Source organism: Haliotis rubra, unplaced genomic scaffold (genome assembly GCF_003918875.1).
Source record: "Haliotis rubra isolate DU_JTF1 unplaced genomic scaffold, ASM391887v1 Scf1155, whole genome shotgun sequence".
NCBI lineage: Eukaryota > Metazoa > Mollusca > Gastropoda > Lepetellida > Haliotidae > Haliotis > Haliotis rubra.
The window spans coordinates 193,011-201,850 of record NW_025765065.1 but is presented as its reverse complement, the minus strand read 5'-3'; the positions used below and the strand labels follow the sequence as shown (position 1 = coordinate 201,850).

Genomic DNA, 8,840 nt, shown 5'->3' with positions numbered 1-8,840 from the left:
CTCGAAGTACCTGTCGGTCCCGACCATTCCCTGTTATAGTTGTCATCATTTGAATACCGGTTACACGAATTCGTCTCATTAATACACACGATGACATACCTATGTCTCGAATACATCGATAAGTCGAATTTATTACTTGGTCCCCAGCGATTCGACTCATCGGGATTTGACTGTATTTTGTTTCAGGCCAACAACCACCAGGGGAAACATCTACTTCCGAAAAGCCTGCAAGTGGTGAGTTTTGTACAACTGGTTAATTTACATATTTATCAAGAGTGTAAATTTCAGAAATGTCTTGCCTATTAATGATATACCACAGTACCATATATAATTATGGCATAGTTGTCTGGACATTCAATCACATCGACAATCCGTGGCACATATTTCCGCCAACGGTAGCTATACACATTACTGACATTCTGAAAGCATACCCTTATCCGGTATCTCGTTTTGGACCATCAATCTGCACCATTGTTGCACCTCCAACCATTGCTGCCCCAATAGTCTGATTACAATCCCACATCCACTTTTATGTTTCGTTTGCTTTAGTTGTCATTCGGATAGCACACCTGTATTTGAGCTTAACGTGTTGTATTGTTAATGTTAGCATTCGGTATGGATATATTCATCGTATGGCATACTGAGTGTACTTAAGCTTCTTTGGTTAACGTACTATCATATGTTCTGTCCATCATACAGATCGATGTTAAGGAAGGACACTTTGGACATGAATTTGGCTTGTATGTAACTGAGTCAGGGCCTGGAGATTCAGTGACTCAAGCACTGAGAAAGATCAGTGTAAGGCAGTCTCGTGGAAGAATGATAAAAATAGGATATAGGGACTGATTACTCATTCCAGGACCTCATAATAGGCATGTTAAGGGGTTGAGTTATATGCTACAAGAACATTTCCAAATATCTTTTAAAAAAGGAGGGTATGGCCCGGGTGAAATATAGTTAGTCTGAATGAACACAAGCGAAGGCCTTCACGTACCTGCACTTGGTCTAAATACCTTCTTTCAGAAGCTTCTGTAAAATGCTCGATCAGTCGGTGCAAACATGAGACAGTAACACATTCCTGACATTATAGGTATTACCAAAACACAATGATTAGATCTTCTATTGAAACTTAATAAAACTATGCATTATAGCCACAACATTTGGTTAGAATGAATTAAACTGTCATGTAGCAATAGAAATACATTTGGCCTGTAAGTAACTGCGTGAGTCAGGGCCTGGAGATTCATTGACTGAGAACAAGGGAGGGCAGTGTGCTCAGCTCACAGTTCTCACAAGAGATTTGATATGGCCCGGATGAAATATGTTGACGTCTGGTCGTTAGGTAATCACACTTGGTCTAAATAAATCCTTACAGAAGCTTCAATAAAATGCTGGATGAGTCGGTGCTGATGTAGAAGAAGAGAATTGTTTTCCATTGTGATTATATTCACTTGTGTACACCCTCAAAGAAAATTGAATCTGCTTCACAAATGTCAGATTTCACATGTGTGCTTTAAACTGAAACACGTTACTTAAAAGTTATATATTAGGAATCAGTCATCATCACCGCAGTCCTTCACTGCTCCGAGTACCAATTTTAGTGCAGTGCTATGCTACTATGCTATATAGCATATATTCTCATGGCATATATTTATATGACTCAATCAATCGTCTTTGTTATTGAATTGATCTAAATTCAAGTACTTGGGGTTTTTTCAGCCACTGGGCCAACCCTGACAGCATCACCAAGCACAATAGCAATCGGGAACAGAAACCCAGCATCTCAGTTGACTGTAAGTTGCAGGACAAATGCCCCTGGGATAACACAGGTGTTTACCATTTCGATTGGCGAGAAGTCTTCTACTGGCTCTGATCAGCCTATAATACGAATGACCAACACAGATACGTCAGTACAAGTAGTGGACACACGTCTACAACACCGGATGGCAGCCTCAGGTTCTATTAGTGGAGCAACAGGCAATATTCAGTTCATCCTAGCAGATCTGAGATGTGCTGATGCTGCTTCTACATACTACTGCAAAACTTCATACTTGGTTGGTGCAGATGGAAAGGATGAGGCAACGACCAACATCACAGCTAGAAGTGTGTAATGCTAATATTTACTAAATCTGAATCTGAAACGTCTCTGTCCTTGAGACACACACATGTACAGATGCATATTTGACATTAAAACCTGTTACATTCTCTCCTATGAACAGCTTTATGTTCTACTCAAATGCATTTAAGCTTTTAATACCAGGACGACAAGAATTCAAAAAGGAATACTATAATTACCATGGGAAGAGATCGGTTGTTGGTCGTATCTAAATCAGGCCTTAGAGTGTTATGCAGATGAAGTTGTATGCCAGCCGCGTACACCATATATGTTAGCAGGTCAACGACCTAAACAAATGATCAAGCCTAGTTCCTAACTGCTATATTTTTTCAGGCCAAGAACCACCAGGTCAGACATTTACTTCCGAAACGATTACAAGTGGTGAGTTTTGTATAACAGAAAGAAAGCAACAGAAGGTTTACATCGACGAACACCCTGCCACATATTTAAGAAAATGGTGGCCATACCACATTACTCAGATTTTGGTGTCAAAGTGTCATCTCAAGACTAAAAATCATACAGATACTTAGCAAGGATAAACTAAAGATGGTAAATAAGGATAAATTGCACATAAATTTAGGCTAACAGTAGCTGAGCCAGTGCCTGGCGATTCAATGGCCGAACGCACTGAGAAAGATCAGTGTAAACAGGGCAACGTGTCATGCAAACGGCAATGATCATCGATTGATCCGTGTTAGTTGGGAATGATGACCAAAAATGGGATTTAGGGGATTAAATACTTTTTCGAGGACCCAAGAAGGGATATGTTAAGGAGTCGTTATATGCTACCAGAACATTCCCAAATATCTTCAAATATATGGTAGGGTGCACTGCGTATAGTTCTCAAAAGAGATTTGGTAGAGCCCAGATGAAATATATTGACGTCTGGTCAAGGCTGGATACTTGGATTGAAAGTAATGAACACAAGCGGAGACCTTTGTGTAAATACACTCGTCACAAATATTGGGTCTAAATACCTGCTTTCAGAAACTTGCGCAACATGCTGGATCGATTCAACTAAAAAGTATCAAAGTGTAGAGTGAGTGAGTGAGTTTAGTTTAACGCCGCACTCAGCAATATTCCAGCTATATGGCAGCAGTCTGTAAATAATCGAGTCTGGACCAGACAATCCAGTGATCAACAGCATGAGCATCGATCTGTGCAATTGGAAACCGATGACATGTGTCAACCAAGTCAGCGAGCCTGACCACCCGATCCCGTTAGTCGCCTCTTACGACAAGCATAGTCACCTTTTATGGCAAGCACATGGGTTGCTGAAGACCTATTCTACCCCGGCATCTTCACGGGACATCAAAGTATAGACGGTTTCTGGCGTGAGACAGTAACACATATCTGGCAACTAGGTATTGTCAAAACACAATGATTTTATCTTCTACTGATCCTTAACAAAACAATGGATTACAGTCACAACATTTGGTTACAATAAATTAAACTGCCATGTAGCCATAGAAATACATTTGATGTTTCAAATGACAGCAACGTGTGTCTAAGAGAACCAGGAATCCTCTCTTGGTGTTGGAGTGGCTATAGGTGTGTGTGTGATGCTGGCTGTTGGTGCCATCTGTCGTGGTTTGGCGTTCGTCTTCAGGGACAAACTAGCAGACTGCATATCAGGTAGGTACTTTACGTGATAATGTTTTGGGAATATTTAATTGTGTCAAGACAGAAGAAGGTGTATACAGTTGTAACATTTCTTAATCTCTCTGTCAACGTCATACATTTGACATGTATATCCTATGGAGCTAACCGTTATGCTGTTAAAACTATGAATTCTGGTTCTGGATGAGAATGGTAATGTTTCTAAGGAACGCTGCATTAAAACAGCAAAGAAGAATAATGTCATCCATGCGATGAGAGTTTGAATGTTGGCAATGACCACCAAGGGTCATAAGGCAAAGTCGCAAATGGTCGGATGGCATAAACAATGTGTGACCACATTTATTGGCACTTCCCGAAGAGACAGTTGGGAATAGCTAGCCACTGGAGGAGTAGGACTGTTGACCTGTTGCAGGTTTGCTGACCGAAGTGGTCACCCCAATGTTCGACTGATTCACGATCGGGAAAAATAAGAAGACAATGCATGCGCGAGACCACATTTTATTGCTGGAAGGTGACCACTCAAGCTCGCGGGAGTCTTGCATTGACTCCTCCTCCAATTATTTTCAGTGTTGGTAATACGCCAAGGATGAGGAGTTTGGATGGAGGTACTACTTGTTCATTAATCTGATATTTGGTTGTTTCAGGAGAAAAGAACACCGGTAGCCCAGAGATGTCAGTCTTGTCAACGTAGGTTAATCTGTTCCAGAATTAATTATTTGAAACATTCATCACAATGTAACAAACACCCTAACTGTTAATTGAAAATATGTTTCTAGTGAAAGAGTGCTTTAAGTGTATAGGCTTGTATTACGGTTTAGAAATTACCGAGATAAAAGGCTTGTGGGTCCCTTTAAACCAGAAAATATAATAAACCAGACAAGTTTCTGATATTCAATAATATATTGAATAAGGTTAAAATGAATGACAGTTCAGATTTCCAATACAATACAATTGAGTTACAAATCTAAAATATTGGGTCACAAATCTAAAATAGTAACTCACCAAAGTTTTGATATTCCCAGTAAAAACAGATGAAAATTGATTGAAAAATTGCTGACAGCTGTGAAAGTTCAGTGTGGACGATGTTGATGTTGGCAGACAGATGAGCGCAAAGTAGTAGTAGTCAGCAACCATCCATTATATACATATCATAAAGATCTGGAGAATTCTAGCAAAAACCACTCCACAACACAATCATTTAGAGATTTCTAACAGCTTCCGCAGCATCCGCCGGAAGTAAATCAACAACAACGAGGAGGTAACTCCCGAACCCACTCATAACAGGTGAAATACAAAGTCTACATGTTCAAGGTGTGAGTTCAAATCCACACTCAGCGCTTTACATTTTAGGGACCAATAATGACTAAAAATTATTTAATGTGACATACTTAACAAAAGCACATCCTCAAAACACTTGTAGGTTTCTTAATTTTGTAACCAAAATGTTCTGCAGCATAATAATCATTGCCATACAATTTATCCTTTTCTCAACCACTGCAGCATACAGGCTCCTGCCACAGTGGTCGCACCTGTTGGAATCCAAACACCAGGTCAGATTTTGTCAATGTACATTATCACTGTGCAAGTGTCTAACAGAGCATAACCAAAATAGTGACTAATTAGATGCTTGGTTGGCATTTTAGAAGATGCTATCTGATGAACATAAAGACTTTTCTGTATTTCATCTTCTTTTATTCTTTGATACAACGTTTCAGGGCCTTACCGGTCGCATCATCAGGTAAAACTAATAAACAGTTAACTGTTCCCATAATGTCAGACCGCCACCGTGGTGTAGTGGTTAGAGCGTCCGCCCGGAGAGCGGAAGATCGCAGGTTCGATCCCCGACCGCGTCATACCAAAAGACGTTAAAATATGGTACTTGCCTGGCGCTCGGCATTAATGGGTACAACAAGGACTGGTCGGCTCGGAGTCAGTATAATGTGTCTGAGTGGGGTATTCATGCTTCACTGCGGCATGGTATCTCAGTGGGCTAGCACTATAAAACCAGCTTAAGTCTGGGCTAGCACAAGCAGCCGCACACACACACAAACATATGCATGCACGTCGTCACATGAGCGAAATATTCTCAAGCACGACGTTAAACCCAATTTCACCTCACCTCACCTCACCCATAACGTCACAATGCTATGACGACGTCATACATGACGACGCAATACATCTGGACGTCATAATGGATACAGCTCACACGGTTAACAGGAATACATGTTATTATGAATATAGAATATATTGTTTACTACAAAATTATTGGATTAATTTAGAAATGTACAGTGAGTGCTTTCCGCCATATTGGATAGTGTTTACAAAGTCACGTTTCGCGAAGGCCGGTATTGAGACGCCTATTTCATCACGTATATTTCATATTCAGCTTCGAAAAATGCATCACTGAATCCCCATTCATTTTACAATCAAATTAAAAATGGTCTTTGTCACCAATACTAACTGTCTAGATAAAATGAGACGAAACATAATGGGTGTGAAAACGAACGCTGTGCTCGATTTTACACTGCGTAGCATTTTCTGAAATTTTCCAACATTCATCCGTCTATTCGTTGCTTGCAATGGCTCAATACCTTTGGAATATGCATGGAAAGAGTATCGTAGCCAGAAATAGGAAATTATCAATAGATACAATGCAATGATTATATAATTCATAAGAAATTGTCAAAGTTTCCGTGTAGCGTGACGCCATGACTGACGCAAAATCACGAAGACCGACAACGGTAGTTATCTGCATTTCTGGCTTCTTCTCTTACTTATAATGAAAACGATAAAACATATAACAATGCACAGATAGTCAGAATCATTCTGATTACTTACATCTGCTTTTTTATGTACAAACGATCCCTGAATCAATGGAAGGGTTCTGGCAAAATCCTGTGTACCCATGTCAGCCAAGCCGCCATTTCGTAAGAAATCGGTCAACGGTAGTGAAGTCATACGTCAACATTGTTGTACATATTAGGCAATTTCTTTGAGGTGAAGGTCGGTTGAACAAGAGTAAACACAATCGCCCAATTCCCTCCCATTACACTGTCAGTATTATGGTGTATATTTTGCGTGTAGTTCTGATATTTGTTCATGAAACTGACCTCAGTATCTACATTTAGCCTTGTTCAATATCATATCATACGTGCATCTAGGGTTTACTGTGTTTTATTCTTGGAAAGTTTTGATTGTTTGAATAATATTTACATAAGAAATTGACACATTTAGTGTAGTACACCATATTCTAAACCTTTACACAAGTGTTAGAAGATCAAACGTAGCCATAACTGCAACTACTTTAGTTCCTATTATGTACAATATTCAATGCATTTGAACTAATATTGCAGTTTCACATGAACAGGTTAATGAACGGCGATTTAATTCAACCTTATAAGTAAAACTGATAATATTAATGGAAACGATTGATATATGTTATGAAATACATATGCACACATATTTAAAGGAATTGTCTTGTTCATTGCATATTTTTGTGTCGTTTTATAGACAAAACAATGATGTCTATTGATTGGCCTGGTGCGAGTTTGTCGAAACGTTTTATGATTCACTATCATTGTTTTCGATAATATAATCAATTCATCTTCAGTCAAAAAATATTGTGATGACAGGATATCAAACTCTCTATATTTATACGAAAATTGTTTAAAAAAATACAAACCATGTCATGTCTTAATTTGGACAAATCATAAATCCATATTCTAATATACTGAACAGCAAAAGAAATGCAAGTTTCGAAAGACTGAAATCTCATGAAGGTAAGCGTTCATGTTTATGGAACGTTCATGGTAAAGTGACGTAATGATCCCAGATGAGATAATGTCATGCAATTTGACGTCGATACGAACCATTCACACAAACACACCAACAGTGCAGCCAAACCATAATTTTAGTACGTGCATCGACGGTTATGGATGAAAAGCATGCATTTTACTCTGAGGTATCCTTTATAAAGGTTTGTGTACAAAAACAGTTCAGTATTGACGCTAGGAGGTGTACACGCCACACAAACGATGCCTTGACTAACGACTGAGCAGAGGGGAATGGCCATTGGAAAGTTTCACGAGGTAGCTCTGCAACCGCTGTAGCTACACAATTGGGTTGTCATCTTACCACCATTACACGACTTGCTCAACGTCATCAGCAAAGCGGGTTGCTGCTGATCGTCGCCGTACCGGACGGCAACGCGTGACAACTCATGCGCAAGATCGGTTCATCCGGGTCACTCATCTAAGGAACCGAACTCAAGCAGCAACAGTAACAACAGCCTTAGTTCTTGGGTCAAGGGGAGCAGTGCCAAGCGATACGATTAGGCGTCGTCTTTGGAATCCACTGCCGAAGGCCATATGTGGCACGTCAACAACGCCAGCGACATTTGCAGCCCTCACACAGGGGTGGATTATCTGGCTCAGAATAACATTAACGTCTCTTTCCCCGGATATGGCTCCCATTGAACATTGTGGGACGAAATTGGACGGAGGATAGCTGCAGGTAGACGAACACTCGCACTGGCACAAATGGAATAGAGATTGGTGTTTGAGCGGAACCAGTTGCCTAAGGCATTCTTTCAGACTCTAGTGAACTCAATGAGGCCACGTTGCACGGCCTGTGAGCAAGCTCAAGGTGTCTATACGCGCTACTACACATACTGTCACTTTTCGCGTTCAGGGGTATCTCCATTTGACGGACTGTGATCAATTTGAACTTATTGCAATTCAATGTCAACAGCAACTTTTAGCTGTTAAGTTGTGAAACATATTATTATTAAAAATTTAATATTGACCCTAAAATCCTCCATCGCTCCTTTGAAAGATATGTTGCCAGAATGAAAAACCAGCCAGACGAATGTGGAGTAAACGGGCTCCCATTACACAACATGGTCTGATGTGTTATGACTCTTCAATGTATACAATCTATGATCTTTGTGCAGTAATACTTGAATGTATCTACTCATGTTTGAAGACTGATGTGTTGTGAACTGTCAACATGTATAAGCTTGTATTAGGCATGACATCTGTATAATAATGTATGAATGTTTCTACCTCTTGGTTACCAAGAAGGAACCAAATGGACCCAGGAGCAA

The 8,840-nt window shown here is 39.9% G+C and overlaps 1 long non-coding RNA gene across 1 annotated transcript; it reads left to right on the top strand.

Annotated features, from left to right (window-relative positions):
• Positions 1-3,446: 3,446 nt before the first annotated feature.
• On the top strand, positions 3,447-5,484 carry LOC124255539. The gene is made up of 3 exons (XR_006892702.1): positions 3,447-3,751; positions 4,381-4,423; positions 5,237-5,484. It is a non-coding gene; the product is annotated as an uncharacterized LOC124255539 (long non-coding RNA).
• The last annotated feature ends 3,356 nt before the right edge of the window (positions 5,485-8,840 follow it).